Source organism: Chionomys nivalis, chromosome 21, assembly GCF_950005125.1.
Source record: "Chionomys nivalis chromosome 21, mChiNiv1.1, whole genome shotgun sequence".
Taxonomy (NCBI): Eukaryota; Metazoa; Chordata; class Mammalia; order Rodentia; family Cricetidae; genus Chionomys; species Chionomys nivalis.
The window spans coordinates 41,955,175-41,969,577 of record NC_080106.1 but is presented as its reverse complement, the minus strand read 5'-3'; the positions used below and the strand labels follow the sequence as shown (position 1 = coordinate 41,969,577).

Below are 14,403 nucleotides of genomic sequence, written 5' to 3'. Positions count from 1 at the left end.
CACTGGGGAACATAGGATACCTTCGTGTTGAGATACTCTAGGCATAGGTGTCCTTTAGAACATGGTGCGAAAGAGATGAAGCATCATGCCTATAGACTCAGAGGTACCCAAGACACGGGACAGCCTGTGCATAAGGATCCAATGGGACGAGATATACAGAATGTTGTGTCAAGGAACTAACCACATGGTCACTCTGCATAGAGTCCCGAAGCGAAGTGGCTGTGTCAGGGCCTCGGGTACCACTAAGGAGTTGGGGGTTAGTGGTGCCCGCAGGGGCGAGTCTGCGCGCGCGCATAAGCCTTGGTTCTCGGAGCATTCACTGCGACTGCGCAGGCAGAGAGTCGGGGTGTGGGGGTGACTCTTCGCGTTCACAGCCTCCTTGCATCCTTTGCCTTGTGAGCCCTCTGCCCAAGAACCCAAGAGTCACGCATAGAAAGGAGGCTGGCAAAGCACTCCGACCGCCACCAGGGGCGCACCACTGACCACCAGCATGGGGGAGACGGGATCTGGAAAGCGGGAGGGGGAAGGGGAATATCCTGCCAGGATTTTTCCAAACTGAGCCTTGGTCCTTAAAAAATATGCCACGACTTTTCCTCATAACGGAAAGTGCCAGTTCAAACTACCTCCTGGATTGCTTTTGCAGTAGAGATGGGTGGGTTGTTGGGAGAAAAGGGAAGCTAATAGCTAAAGGATTCCTCTCCCCTGGAGGTGGAACCCAGGGGCTTAAACATGCTAGGCCACCACAGCTAGGTCACTGAACACTAGCCCCAATGCTACACACACACACACACACACACACACACGGATGTGATGGGAGCAAAGCTTGTCAGGGGTTCGTTGGTATGTCAAAGTGAGAGACTGAGGCATAGAGAAAGATGGGACCCTCCTCTTCAACTGTAACCATCAGGTTTCCTGGATTCAGTTCCCGGGGCCTGGTCACTTAAGTTCATTGCTGATACTCTTGAAACATGGAGTAGGGGAGGGCGTGGATACAGCACCCCACATGAAGTACTCCTTCCCGAAGTTTGGGGACCACAGATTTTAGGTTCGGGAGAAAAGGTGTGTTTTTGAAGGAAGTAGGGACAAGAATTACCCTGGTGGCTCCTACCCAATTCTGCCACCAGTATGTGCTACCTAGAAGAGATTCTTGGGAGCCAGGTTAAGGGCCTATCCATATGCACCCAAGCTTTCATAGATAATCTTTGTTCCTACTCAAGACCCACCCAAGTTCTGTGTGGTGACTGCTTCAATTCTGTCTACTCTCAAAGCCTTTCTGACTCTTATCCACTCCGCAGACAGCCTGGTCTGCAATGGGTCGCCTTCCATGGACACAGAGATGGACTTTTAACCCCTCCCCTAACCCCAACACGTCCCTTTCTCTAAAAATCCACATCAGAGTTTATCTGCCCTCCTAAGGCTTCCAGGGTGTTAAAATTAAGCCGGACTTCTGATTCGATACTTAGGCTACATTTGGGTGGACTCCATTCCCAAATAATCCAAGCCCGCGTTTTGCTCCTCCCCAGCCATCAATCTTAAGAGTTGCGCCCATCTTTCGTAAAACGGATTCGCGGCGCGGCAGCTTCCAAGCTTCGCTCTTAGCTCTCAGGACTCTCCCTTCCCAGCTAGCCCCCACCCTGCACTGAGTTGTCTATACTGCCGAAGTGCCGGTTTTTGGCACGAGTCCCGGTTTTATAGCCCCCACTGTGGGTCTTGACAATGATAGCTTTGGCTTCAGGGATTTGGGCCGGGTCGACGGCCTTCCCCATCCTGAGAGGGAATCCGAGGCTTATCTGCAACCGGGGCCTGAACGCAGCCCCTGGCCTCACTCACTAAGTCCGATGCCTAGGAATCCAAGCCCGGTCCGCTGCCCTACTTCTTGGAGTCCATCAGCTGTAATGTGGTTCTTAGGTTATGAAAATCTGCACCGGGCTTTTGCTCCCGCCGGCAACCTAAAATTCAATTTTTTTTTCCTCTACCCACCCCCTCCAAAGCCAGACGCTTGAGGCGTTTATAGATACTAACCTCTCCTCTGCTCCTGCAGCCTGGTCAGCTCCAGGGCCCTGTCCGGTTGCCAATGTTCTCTTTTGCTGGGGTTGAGGGGTGGAGGGGTGTCTCATCCCACCTCGCCTATACTCCAGTCCTGGCTTTGCAACCCTCCCTCGTTTTTTATTGTAGGTCTGGTCTCCCAGGGTAGCGGGACCCACACCACATCCCCTTCCTGTAGCATCACCTAAGATCCAGAAACCGCTTTTACCTGCAGGCTCCGTTGCAGCCAGCGCGCGGGATCCCTCCATACCTCAGTTCAGCCCTCATTTTGCCCCTCCCTATTGCACGTCGCTGTCAGGATGATGGGGGGGACAGCCTACGCTGTTGTCAGTCACTAAGCAGCACCCCCTCCGACCCTCCTGCAAACCCGGGCCAGAGAAACTCTGGTCCAGGTCTTGTTTGCTACCACTGCACAGGCTTGACGCATTACTCCGTCTCCCCGGGAAGAATCCGGCCCGAAATTTGCGTGCTTCGGGTGCATCTGGCCCTGTCGCAGCTCCCACAAACCCCCCACCCCCACCCCGCGCACCGCCGTCCCTGCCCGCTCCGCCTAATCTGGGCCAGGTTTTGAGCAGTCCTCGCACAGCTCCCCATTTACCCCTCACCAGCTAGGCGCTTTCTGCACAGCACGGCTGCAGAGTCCGTTCCGGTTCTTCCTGCTACCCGTCGCACCCCACCACCCCCTGGCCCAACTAGGGGATCTAGCGCGTCGCCTCCCTCTGCCCACTTTTCCTTGGGGGAGGCGAGTGGAACTCCAGGCCGGGTTTCCGGGCCCGTCGCTGGGGCACACGGGAGGGCTGCGGAGGCCAGTCCCGGGCGGATAATCCAGGCCAGGTTTTGTGCTTGCTCGCCCCCCCCCCCCCCGCCGGAGCCGGCGGGCCCGGGAGCGCCGAGAGCAGGCGGCTTGTCATTGCTGGTGCCCCGCGCCCGCTCGCTCCGCGCGTCCTGCGGTGCCCACGGGCCCGGCCCCCGCGCCTCCTGCTCCGGCCACCCCGGGGGCGCGACGCCGCCGCTCCTGCCTCCAGCCGCGTAGCCCCGGCCCCCCGCGGGCAGCGCGAGCGGTCGGCGCGGGAGCAGTCAGCGCTGCGGCGCCCCCGCCCCGCCGCCTGCCGGAGACGCCCCGGCGGATGGGGCCGTGCGGGCCCGGGAGCGGCGCCGCCGGGCGGCGGGGGCCTGCGGGGCCGCCCGGGCTGCCGCGTTAACCCTTCGCCCGCTGCCGTCCGGGGACGCTGGGAAGTCGCCTGGGCACACACGTGCCGCCTCCGTCGGGGCCGCGGAGCTGCGGGGGAGATGCGGGCAGCCGGCGCCGCCTCGGGGGGCTCCGCCTCGCCCCAGCCCCCCGAGCTCTGACGCCGCCCCCGCCCCTCCGCCTCCACGCCTCGCTCCCCGTGAGGGGCGCAGACCCGCGCGCCCGGGGCCGGGGCCGCCTCCGGAGCGTCGCGATCCGCCTTTTCTTTCCTTTCTTTATTTTTTTTATTTTTCCCCCCTTTTAAATTTTGGTCGGTGGCGGAAGTGCTGGGCCCGAGGAAGGAAGGGACACGGAGGCCGCCCTCGCTCAGACACCCCCTCCCCGCTTCCCCCTGGGCCGGGCTCCGGGAGATGTGCCGGGCGGGGGGCCCGGCTTCGCGAAGCCGCCGGAGGAGCGCGCACGGCCGACCCCGAAGCGCCGCTGGACAGGTGAGTGTGCGGGAGTCGCAGGCCACGCCGCACCTGGGCCAGGTGTGCGCGGCGAGAGGGGCGGGGGAAGCACCCTACCCCCGCCCGCCGGGGGCTCGGTGGGGGTGCGGATGGGCGGCCGCAGGGTGCCCTGCAGGGGGAGGGGACCGCGAGTGTGCCCGCGCGTGGCTGCGTGTGCCCGCGCGCGCGCCGGCCTTTGTGGGGAAGCGGCGCGGCAGTGCCTGCGTGTCCCCGGTGCGTGTGCGCGCGGGTGCTTGGCGCCCTGTTTGTGTAGGTGTCTGGGTGTGAGTGGAGAGGGTGCGTGTGCGCGCGGCGCGCGGGCCCCGGCTCCCCAGAGGAGCCATGTCGGGGGGCTGGCACCGCAGGATGCTGCTGGCTTTAGGGTTGTTTTTCTCTGGGAGGCACGGCGGGAGGATGGGGAGAGGTCTGTCTGGGTGTCAAACGGGTTTCAGCCCAGAGGGGCGCCGTGGGCAGGACCGGGTGCAGGCGTGAGGTACCCGGTTAAGCACCGTTGGAGCCCGTCAGGTTGGATCAACCGGAACGAGCTCTCCCTTCTTGCAGGTTCCTGAACTAGAGCTGTGTGGTTCAGCTGTCATCGTCCCGTTGAGGGTCCTGGGATGAAAGTCCAGTTCGTGTGTGTGTGTGTGTGTGTGTGTGTGTGTGTGTGTTGGGAGGGTTGTGTATACTCCAGCAATGGCGAGAAAATGCCCCCAAATGGCATCAGTTCAGTGCACCCCAGGCACCCATGTGAAGACGGCGCCCCGCCAGCAAACAGCCGCTAAGCTCACACATCCCAGTCCGTACACTTCTCTAGGTCAGCTCCCAGCCCTATCCTTGCCCAGCATCTTATATCCTGGACCTTCCTGGTCCTCTCACCCCGCCTTCTCCGCAGCCTTGGCATCTTCATGGGTGTTCCTCTTGTCCCAGTGCGAACCGGATCCCCCTTCTTTCCCAACCTCTGAGGGACCCAGAGCCCGGGTTTGTCTTCCCATATCCAAACATGTGGTGCGTTAGGGGGAGTTGGGGGAGGGGTTCAAGATGGCCGCCAAGATGGCTGGCAGCCTCTTTATCTCTGTCTGTCTCCCCCTCTCTCTGCTTACCCTCATGCCTCCGACAAAGTGAGGGGTCACCGTAGAGAGGGTGTTAGATGGTGCGAGGACAGGTGTGGAGGACACCTGAGGGTGGATGTCTTGTCTGGGCCTGTTGACCTCCAGTGCTGCTGAGAGAGAGGCCATCGGTACCTGTTTCTCTTTCCTGCACCCCAAGGGCAGAAGAGAGTTGGTAATACAACCTCAAGCCCAACTCCATTCTGGCCCACAGCCTGATGGCTCCCTGCGCTCCACCTGCTCCCCAGACCCCGGCACTAGCCCATCAATCATGGAATGTCAGGGTGTTCCATGAGTGTCACCACCAGCACCCCTAGCTTTCTGTTCTCCCTCTGCCCACAGTCAGGCGCTTGGGACCTTGGTGTGTGTGTGCTGCGGGAGGTCGGCCAGGACAGGTCCCAGCTTTGGGGACAGGTGACTTCCTCTCCACACCCTGCCCATTAATGCCGAATTTATTACTTAAAAATAGGATGAAAACAGGGAGAATAAGAGACAGAATACAGCCTTCATTATCATATCGAGAAAATTATCCGTGATTTTCCTAACTAGCAATTTGCCTGCCACGCCGTTCAGATATGACTTGCCCACTAATTACAGAGATGAAAAATCATCTGGAAGGCGGAAAGGGGAACTAATTCCGTGGCTGGCGGCGTGGCACCTTTGCACCAGCCACAGCCATGTACGTGAATGGGTACTGGCCCTCCTGCTGGCCTACCACCATCTTCCTTCTCTGGCTCGGCCACCCTGTTGCTTCTGCCTTCTGACGTGCTCTCTTGACACTCCTGTGTGGGGACCGGCATACTCCGCTGTCAGCTGTGCTGCTGGACACCCTTAGGCTTGGAGATAACCCCCAGAGTTGGGGAGGGTGGGGAGCTGGGGACTAGTGCACCTGGGCCACTGAGCCTAGGAGGAGGTGGAAGGCCAGAGACAGAGAGCTAGACTTCTATTCCCAGCCTGCCCTGGGGAACCCCCATCTCCTAGAGGGCGCTATGGAAGCCCCACGAGGGGGGAGGAGCCTGCGGTCGCCGGGCCCAGCCGGCGGAGTGTGTTTGCATCAGGCCCTCCGGTTTCCACCCGCACATGGGACTGTCTGCCGCCTGTGTCTCTTGTGTCTATGTGTCGGCTGTTCCCCCAGGCTGGCAGGAGACCCTATGGTGCTTCAGCCTCGGCCTGAGTATCTAACAGGAGAGTGAAGAGAGTCAGGCAGCTGAGAACCCCTGGAGCATACACCCCTAAAGAAGTGTAGTAGGAGTGGAAGCCGCCTCCCACCGCAGATGGGGAGTCTCTGGTCTCCATTCCCGCCCTCTGCCGGTTCTCCACCCAGACGTGGCCAAGGACACTGAAAGCTCTGGTTTCTGTGTGGGCTGCTGTCAGGGATCAGATTTCCCGTTGCCAGACACTTCCCCTCCTCCAGCCCCTCTGTGGGAACACTGGAGGAGGGGCTGACCAAGGTGGGGTTCCCTGGTGAGCTGGAGGTGCCCAGCAAGAAGGCATGCAGAGCTCTCTGCCTAGGATGGAACCAAATGGCTGCTGCTAAATACAAGAAAATGGGATCCTGGTGTTAGGGTGGGGGCTCTCCACAGCTAGGAGACCTGGTGTCACTGACTCCAGCTGGCTTCCACTTCTGCTTGTATCTGTGTGTGCCTCTTGTGCACTCTATGGCTCAGGCCTAAGCTAGTGACTGGCTTAATTCCCGCGTGTGTAGCTACTTGCTCCTCCGGGTCCAAACGGTGCTTTCCTTGGTGAGTTTCACTGAGGGTTGACTCTTGGGCAGCTGTCTGTGTGCCCAGGACAGGAGGGCTTTCCCTTGCCCACACCTACTAGTGTGAGCTCAGCTATGTGTCCCAGAACTGCCTGGAGCAAGCAAGGTTGGCACTCCTCTCCAAGCAAACTGCAAACACAGGTGCTTTTTCTGCTGGATGCCAGGCAATGAGGTGCCACGGGGATAGTGACCCCTTCTATTCCCTTGGCTCACAGTCTGACAGAGGAGAGGTGGTGTGGTGTGTGTGTGTGTGTGTGTGCGCGCGCGCACACGCGCGCGTGTTCTAAGGAGGACAGCACTATACTGTGAAGAGAGATCCTCTGCCCCTCAGGTTGCAACCTTAGGGTGTGGAGCACACTGTCACCTTCTCTCCATCCCGTTCCTTCACGATCCTACCATGCTCTTGGAGATCTCACCTTTTCAAAGGCACTTCTGTCCCGGACAAGGCCCATGCGCTCTGCTTCAGACTGTAGCTCCCACAGCCCCCCTGGCTCTCTGTGGAGCCTGTGGCTTTCACACCTCTGTAATTTCCTGATTTATTGTGCCTGTCTGTTTACTGTCTGTCTGCCTGAGTAAGATTCAGAAGTTCAGGGATCTTGTTGCTAGGTTTGCTTTGGGAGCTCAGGGACCCTTTTAGCTGAGCTGCATGTGGTAGTGCCGGCCTGCCATTCCAACACTCGGAGGGCTGAGCATGAGTTTGAGGCCATGCTAGGCTACAGAGGAAGACACCTTAATAATTAAGGGGGGGGGCTCGGGGATTAAAAGTACTACTGCTCTTGCAGAGGACCAGAATGCAGTTTTCAGCACCCACATCGTCAGCTCATAACTGCCTGTAACTCCTGCTCCAAGGGACCTGACATCTCTCCATCCATGAACACCTGCGCTCATGCTGTACCTCCTCCCCCACACTTTATAAATATGATTACAAATAATAATTTTTTTGTTTTGTTTTTTGAGACAGGGTTTTCTGTAGTTTTTGGAGCCTGTCCTGGAACTAGCTCTTGTAGACCAGGCTGGCCTCGAACTCACAGAGATTCACCTGCCTCTGCCTCCCTAGTGCTGGGATTAAAGACTTGCACCACCACTGCCTGGCTAAAGCTAATGTTTTTAAACAAAGGAAGGAAAGGGAGAGTGAGGGCCGGGGTAGCACACTTGACTAAATGGGGGGGGGCTCTCCTTAGAGTTGGAGAGGAACCCTGTGTGCTTACTCTTTGACCTGGCCCCCTTTTAAGAAGCAAGGCCTTCCTGCTATATTTAGGGGACTTGTCTGATTTGGCTGGAGTCCCACGAGAATGTGGGACCTTTTAATAAAGGCTAGCAAACGAGGAGCTTGTGGCTGGCGGGGCTTTAGTAGAGGTACAGGCTGGGTGAGTAAAGAAAGAAGCAAGGCCTGGACTGGGTTACATTGAATGGGCTATGCTACATTCTTCTGCTTGCCTTTGCCCACCTAGGGACAGTCTCATGGAACTTACACGTACCTTTGTGTATGAGGGTGTCTTCTTGGGAACGTGACTTCAGATGACTGTGTGCTATAGGGTTCAGGTCCTGGAGGGGGATTTCGAGGAACACTTACCCTCACCAGGGAGCTGAGAGCCCTTGAGTCAAAGTCCAAGCAGTTGGTCCCAACATCCCTTGGGCACTGACCCCACTTCTCCTTGGGATGGGACCCTCCACCTGATTTAGGTTTCTCTAGGCCTTGGGGAGCTAGTAACCAGAATTCTGCATCTTGTTCACCTCCCACTCCAAGGGGGGGGGCAGATAACAATTCAGTCAATAAACTGGAGACTAAAAATAGTTCCCCCCCCCCGAGCTAAAAATAAACAACACACACACATAAAGACTTAAAAAATAGCTTAAAAGTCCCAGGTGAACTGTGAGCTCCTGGTGGCCCAGTGGTCCCCCCCGTGTTGGGTCCTGATGTGTGTGTTGGGTTCTTGTGTGCCCTCTTCCCTGTGTATCCCAGACTGGACACATATCTTCCACTCTCTTGCCTCAGCCTCCTGAGTGGTGGGATGACAGGCATGGGAACCCAAGACTCTTCTTGGTGTTCTTTATGAGATGGCCCTGCGATCTATAGGGTGCCTAATAACACCTTAGGGCTACACCTACCAAATGTCAACAATATCCCACACAGACACCGCTGTGCTGTGCTCTGTGACCTCTCCAAACAGACCCCCAAGGCAAAATTGCTCAGTTGGGAAGTATAGTCTATGGTTCTAAGTCCAGGTTTGGTTACCCACCTGCCCCGAAAGCAAGATGGGAATTTCTGTGAGCTTTTGTGGACTGACTTTTGCAAGTTCATCATTCTCTTTACCCTAAAGGTGTGAGAAGCACTTCTTAGCTCACCGCAGGCAAGAATGGCCCCAGAACATCCCAACCGAAGGGCACTTCCATTTGGGGAACACTTGAGTACTTCAGGACCCAGGCACCAGGCATAGTCTGGCTGCCTCCCCCCTGTTGCTATTTCTTCATTCTCCCTGGACCTGTTCTGTAAATAAACCTTTGTACAAACCACCCATGGCCTTTTCCTTCCATGGATTTCTGCATGACTTGGCTGAAGTGTCCTCACCAGGTGAGCATGCTGGTTCCCGTGATCACTGGAGAGATGGCTTAGTGGTTAAGAGCACTGATTGCTCTTCCAGAGGACCTGGATTCAGTTCCTAGCACCCATGTGACCAATGATAGCAGTCTGTAACTCTAGTGACGGGGTCTTCTCTGGCTTCTGTGGGCACCACACTTACATGGTACCTAGACATACATGCAGGCAAAACTCCCATACGTATAATGTGAAAGTAATTGAAAACGTAAGTCTCCCTCCCCAGCTCCTCTTCTACCATTTTCTTCTGCTGCACTAGTACCCGATCAAATCTACCTCATTACCACTGTCTCCCCTGTCCCTGGCTGACACATGGTAGATGCCCAGGAGAGCAGGCTGAAAGACTGGTTATTTGTTTGTTTACTTTAGGTGGTGGAGACAGGACCCAGGACTTCCCATGTTAGGCAAGTGCTCCACTATGAGATCCTGCAGCCCCAAACCAGATGTTACTTCTGAGCCTTAAAACCGTACTGTGCCCTGCTGAGAGGCAGGATTTGAACCTTGGACCTGAGGATGCTATCCTGTGCTTTTTCTCTTTACCCTATTGAGAATCCTCTGAAATCTCCCTCTCTGGACCTTGCACTCCCGCCCTGCAGTATGCATTTATCAGGGGGCAGGAGCATCCTGTCCACCCTCGTCCTGGAGTCCTGACTTCTAGCACAGATTTCAGCTCTGCCTTGGCATGGGAGGTGAAGCTTGGGTGGACAGGAACGCTGGGAGGTGGACACAACCCCCCTGCTGCCCTGGTCCTAGCTTACCATAGCAGAAAGCAAAGCAGGCAGGCATGTAGATCAGCGCTTCTTAGAGAAGGGGTCTCCCCAGCTGTGGCCTGGAGGAGAACTGGCTAGAGAGCCTGAGAAGAAGGTCCTCCCCGAGGTCTCAGGTAAGAAAAGAAAAAAAAAAGGTGTTTTGTGGCTGTGGGTAGGAAGCTAGTGGGACCTCAGTGTTGTCAACTGGGTTTGGGGAGATCTGGGGTTCACCTGTGGAGGGTCAAGAAGCTCAGCATATGAGATCCGCTTCTGGCAGAGCTGAAGAGGTGAGCTTCCCAGGTCTGAAAGCATTCCTGGAATGGGCCTGGCCCCAGGTCAGGTCTTCCATGGGAGGAATTGAAGCACAAGGGGAAAAAACCTTTGTATCCAAAGGCATCAAAGTGGGGGCCAGAAGCAGCTACCTTTTCCTGGCCTTGAGACACAGGGAATCGGTGGCATGATGACCTTGAGACATGGGGATGAGGTGGCGCAGTGACTTCGAGACTTGGGGATGAGGTGACACGGTGGCCTTAAGACTTGGGGATGAGTTGGAGTGGTGGCCTCGAGACTTGGGGATAAGGTGGCGCAGTGACCTCGAGACAGAGCCAAGGACAGGATTGATAGGCAGGGAAGGGAGCAGATAGGAAGAATGAGTCTCTACCTTAGGTTTGGTGGGGACAGGAAAAGAGGAGGGGATGGGCTGATGTGACCACCATCTACATACAGTCTTCTCTCCGGCAAAGGCCTCTGCAGCACAGGTGAGCATTTACGAGACATCTCTTTCACCCTTTGCTTAGAAATGTTTCTACCTCAGGCACAGAAAAGGTCAGGGTCATCCCAGAGGCCCATGAGGGCCTGCATGGCCTGTAGCAAGTGCCTCCTCACCTCGTTCCAGTCTCCCCTTCATCTGCTGTCTACCTGCTGTGTTTGGGCCTCAGCACGCTGCAGCCTCAGGACCTTTGCACACCCCTGACTGCCACTCCCCACAGGCCTTTCTCTTTGCACCTGTTTTGTCTAATAAGCACCTACTCCGAGCTCAGGGCTGGCTGTGTGGTAGTTGAGGATAGGACCTTCTCTGAGGCCACCTACAGCTGGGCCTGAGTCCAGTTCAGGGAGCAGATCACAGAGAAGCAGTGTGGGAAAGAGGACGGGTTACCAGCAGTCCTTGCAGATGGGACCTTAGGATGGAGACAGGGTCTGGTGTCGGGTACTGGAGCTGCATGTATGAGGGGGAGTTGGAGGAACGCCCTGTGTAGGGCCCCTAGGAACAGCCTGGCATGCTGTATTAGGTCACGGGGCAGTGGGGACCCATTAAGACCTGTAGGTAGGGAGTGATAGAACTGGGTTTTTGTTTTGCAAATATTTTGGATTGAGGGTAGAGACTGGGTATAGGTGAGGGTATAGGCTGAAGGGAGACTAGAGAAAAGGCATCCAGGGATAGCCCTAGCCTCTCTGTAATACAGGGATGCCCAATGGCCAGCTGGGTCCATCCCTAGGCCTTGTGTATGTTGGCAAAGGTATGCCTTACCAAGAAGGGGGGCACTGTCACTGAACCACACCCCAGCCTTTACATTTTTAAAAAGTCATTTATTTATTTTGAAACAGAATGTCACCACCTATTTAATCCTGGCCAGCTTGGTTTCACTTTGTAGACCAGGCTGGCATTGAACGTGTGACACTCCCATGTCTGCTTCCTTCTCTGCTGGGTTCTAGGACACAGACTCATACACAGCTCTGCAGAGCAGTGTCTGGTGGGAGAGAGGAGCAGCGTGTAATGAAGATGTAAGGTTCCCTGGTGTAAGAACCACGAGGACATAAGGAAGATGCAGGGCAGGGCACTGTGATGCCGGAGTGGACAAGGTTGCTGCGGGGGGTGGGGCAGTCTATGCAGAGGTCCTGGGGTAGGGCCATGTGGGTGCGTTGCAAGGTTTGGGGTTCCCACTGAGGGCTTTTGGTCTGAGGAAGGTGGCAGCCATGGAGTAAGTATTCTGGGCAGAAAAGAGACAGAAATGATGCAGGTGCAAGCTGGCTAGCCCTGGCCTCGCTGTGGAGAGTCATGGGTCTAGTTCAGCTGTGTGGGGGGCAGGGCATTTGGGAGGACTAGGCTGCTGCCTCTTGAGTCTGAGGTACCCTCTCCTCGCCCCAAACCCTTTTGGAGAAGGACTTGTGCCCGGCACTCTCAGGCACCTGTACCATCTCTACAGGATACCCTTGCTAGTTCCCATGCAGGGCCCAGGAGACGGGCCCCAAAGGCCAAGAGCCTGATCCACTGATCCAGGCCCAGAGCTCCACTCCAGACCGGCTCTGCTACCGGCCACCATGCCCACCAGTGGAAGTGCAGGCGGAAGTGAACTCACAGCCAACAGCTGGGGACAAGGTGCCTAAGGGGTGTCTGCTCTAGAGACGGGCAAGCTAGGCCAGGAGGAGCCCACCACCCCTCCTCAGACACTCAGACTCCCACTCACTCAGCATACAGGGTTGCTGTGGCAACTGCAGGCTAGGGCAGGCTCCAGGCGCCCCCTCTCCTCCAGCAGCCGCTTCTCCTCCTGTTACACTCCCTGTCCCCACCCTAGGGCACTCGAGGACAGACCCTGCTGCACACACCCCTCTAGGCTTAAGGCAGAACTCAGACAAGCATGGAGGCAGGCGTATGGCCCCCTGGGGGACACACCAGGGTCGGTTCCCACTGAGGGTGAATCGTCAGGGTCACATGGTATGAGAAAGAGACGGGCGCAGCTGTGTGCACACCTGATTCCTGGAACTGCCACTGTAGTGTCCCATTGTCTCAGCACTCGAGCACGGCTGGGGCCTGGGAGGGGTTTCTTTGTCGCCATATAGATAGGATGCTTTCTGCTCTGAACCACGTGTGGGAGCCCAGTGAGGCTTTAAGGTGGGAGCCCTGGGGTATTCTGAGGGACAGAATGGTTCAGGTGCTGATGAGCACCCTCTGACCCGTGGGGTGTGGGGGAGGCAGGCTGTGGAGAGTGAGGGCAGACGAGCTTCAGGGAGGAGGGGACTGTGTTGGGCAGAGGTGGTGTCCAGGAGAGTTGAAGAAGGTACTTATTCCATGAAATGGGTCCTGCAGCCCCTGGCTCCATTGTTGTGGCTAAATGAGATCCATGGCAGCCAGCTGTGATAGCACACACCTGTCATCCCAGCACTTTGGAGATAGAGGTAGAGGGATTGCCACAAACTCAAGGCCAGCCTGAGTTTGAATCCCCAGAACCTACGTAAAACCCCAGGTGTGGCAGTGTGTCTCCATAACCCCAGTGAAGACAGGAGGATTGGGGTGGCAGAGCTGGCAGGGAGCTAGCCAGGCACTCCACACAGCTGTTGAGTTCCAGGTTCAGTGAGAGACCCCGCCTCAAAGCGTAAGATGGAGAGTGTGTGAAGACACTATATTCTGTCATGCCCTGGCCTTTTAAAAAATCGTCATTTAAAGGTGGGAGAGATGGATGGTTCACCTGTTAGGGGCGTGGGTTCTGCTTTTCCAGAGAACGCAAGTTTGGTTCCCAGCACTTACATCAGTTGCCTCAGGGATCCAGTGCCTCTGAGCTCCCTTGGCATCAGCACTCATGTGCCCATACCCCACACACATACACACACATAATTAAAATAAAATTTAAAGTTATGTTTTAAAGACATCTTACTATGTAGCCCTGGCCTGGGACTTACTATGTAGACCTGACTGGCCTCAAACTCACGGAGATTTGCCCATCTCTGCCTCCAAAGTACTGAGATTATGGGTGTAGGCCACTATAGCATAAGTTTTATTTTTAAATAATTTCTAAGTTATCCAGGCTGACCTTGAACTCTGTAGCTCAGATTGGCCTTCAGTTCAAGATCCCCTTGTCGCCTCCTGCATCCGCCACCTTGCTGGAGAGATGTGAGGCGCTTCTAGTGGAACAGCCACGGGTAAATGAGCTCCTGTCACGGGCCTTGTGGGGGAGAACGGGCTAGCGATGTCCTTATAAGAGCATGAAGTACACAAGGACCTCTCTCCTTCACACCAGGAAGGCTGGGTGAGGACAGGGAGACGGTAGTCTCTTGATGGAAGCCCGGCTCTCAGCAATGAGAAAGTTCGCAGCTGCCCAGGGCCCCAGCTGCCTTAGTTGAGCGCTGGAGGCAGTGTGTGAAGGAGCCCGGCATTACACGGCCTGTCCAGCCCATCCTAGAACTCTTTCTTCGCTTGTTTTCTTTTGTTTTTAGAGAGCAAAGTCTCACTATGCAGCTCTGACTGTCCTAGAATTTACTATGTTGAACAGGCTGGCCTTGAAAGTCATAGAGAGATCCTCCTGCCTCTGCCTCCTGAGTGCTGGGATTAAAGGTGTGTGCCAGCATATCTGGAAAAATCTTGAAGTGTGACTCAGTGTTTGTCTAGCATAAGACTTCCTAATTTACTCATAATCCCTTTTTACCTGAGAAACTGGCACACGAATCTAGTATAAACACTGGCCGACCATAAAC

At 56.1% G+C, this 14,403-nt stretch overlaps 1 protein-coding gene across 5 annotated transcripts in view; it reads left to right on the top strand.

Moving 5' to 3' along the window:
* Window positions 1–3,196: 3,196 nt before the first annotated feature.
* The window catches only part of Adgrl1 (adhesion G protein-coupled receptor L1), a 40,793-nt gene continuing 29,586 nt past the window's right edge, over window positions 3,197–14,403 (top strand). For 2 of the 5 annotated variants that reach the window (XM_057753273.1, XM_057753272.1), the window contains exon 1: window positions 3,200–3,723. The gene's annotated coding sequence lies outside the window, so the exon portion shown is untranslated. Of the gene's footprint in view, window positions 3,724–14,403 lie in introns of all 5 variants that reach the window. The other 3 variants (XM_057753275.1, XM_057753277.1, XM_057753274.1) reach the window with 3 other exon arrangements.